A 1,913-nucleotide genomic window follows, 5' to 3' on the forward strand; every position below is an offset into this window, starting at 1 on the left:
CTAGATTTTCCATAACCAGCTGGTCCTCAGTTTGTGTTTTCTTCCTTGTCTTCATTTCAGTTTTTAATTCTTGAACTGTTTCCATAACCTATTTGATCATTTTTTCTTGGTTTCCCAGGGTATCATGTACGTATTTACTCATTTCTTCAAATTTTTGGTTATACTTCTCATCCATTTCTATAAGGCCGTTTTTTACATGTTGTTTAAGGGACTTTATTGCTTTCATAAAGTCTAATTTTCCACTTCTTCTGTGTTAGGGTGTTCAACTATTCTGTTGTAAGATCATTGGGTTCTGGTGTTTTCATGTTGTTTTTCAAATTATTGGGTGAATTCTTGCCTTGGCGCCTGCCCATCTCTTCCTATTCATCCCATCTAATGGGTCTTTTAAACCAGATGAGGTTTCCCTGCTGGCCAAGGGTTCTGCTTACCAAATGCCCTTGCTCTGTTTCCTGGTTTCTGCCACAGGCCAAGAACCCTCTCACCCCTCCGAAAGGTCTTTAAGTTCAGGGCCAGGCTCCCCGTTTGCCAGTGACCTCTCCAGCAAAAGGCCTACCTCTTTTATTTAATTGTAGTGGGGCGATCTGCTCTTGTTATTGTGCGCTGGTCATGCTGCTTGTGTCTGCTGCCACGCCGGTCCCCCCCCCCAAAGCCTATTCCTGATTGCAGCGCCTCTATGCCATGACTCAATGTAATCTATTATACAAATAAACTGAAAGAAAAAACCATATGATCATTTCATTAGATGCTGAAAAAGCATTTGACAAAATTCAACACCCCTTTATAATAAAAGTCTTGGAGAGATTAGGGATACAAGGGTCATACCTAAATATAATAAAAGCTATATACAGCAAGCCAACAGCTAACATCAAATTAAACGGAGAGAAACTCAAAGCCATCCCACTAAAATCAGGAACACGACAAGGCTGTCCACTCTCGCCATACCTCTTAAATATAGTGCTTGAAGTTTTAGCAATAGCAATAAGACAACATAAGGGGATCAAGGAGATTCGAATTGGAAAGTAAGAAGTTAAAATTTCGTTATTTGCAATGATAAGATAGTGTACATAAGCGACCCCAAAAACTCCACCAAAGAACTCCTACAGCCTATAAACAGCTTTAGTAATGTGGCAGGATACAGGATCAACTCCAAAAAATCAGTTTCCCTCCTATACACAAAGGATAAGGAAGCAGAGAGGGAAATCAGAGAAGCATCACCTTTCACAATAGCCAGTAACAGCATAAAATATCTTGGGGTACCTGTAACCAAGGAAGTAAAGGATCTATTTGAAAGAACTTTAAGTCTTTGAAGAAAGAAATTAAAGAGGATACCAGAAAATGGAAGGATCTCCTTGCTCTTGGATTGGGAAGATCAACATAGTAAAAGTGGCAATTCTACCAAAAGGCAATTTATAGAGTCTATGCAATCTCCACCAAGGATCCAACAAAATTCTTCACAGATCATGAGAGGACAATAATCAACTTTATATGGAAAAACAACCCAAGATAGCCAAAACAATTTTATACAATAAAGGACTTTCAGGCATTACCATCCCTGACTTCAAACTCTATTACAGAGCTACAGTAATGAAAACAGCATGGTACTGGCATAAAAACAAAAAAGTCGCCCAATGGAATTGAATAGAAGACCAGGATTTTAACCCACAAACCTATGAACACCTGGTTTTCAATAAAGGAGCAAAAATATAAAATGGAAGTAAGAAAGCATCTTCAACAAATGGTGCTGGCACAACTGGATGTCAACCTGTAGAAGGATGAAAATAAATCCATATCTATGACCATGAGGAAAACTCAAGTCCAAATGGATCAAAGACCTCAATATCAATCTGAGCACACTGAACCTGACAGAAGAGAAGGTGGGAAGTACCCTACAACATATGGTCACAGGAGATTGC

Source organism: Microtus ochrogaster, unplaced genomic scaffold (assembly GCF_000317375.1).
Source record: "Microtus ochrogaster isolate Prairie Vole_2 unplaced genomic scaffold, MicOch1.0 UNK136, whole genome shotgun sequence".
NCBI classification, from domain to species: domain Eukaryota; kingdom Metazoa; phylum Chordata; class Mammalia; order Rodentia; family Cricetidae; genus Microtus; species Microtus ochrogaster.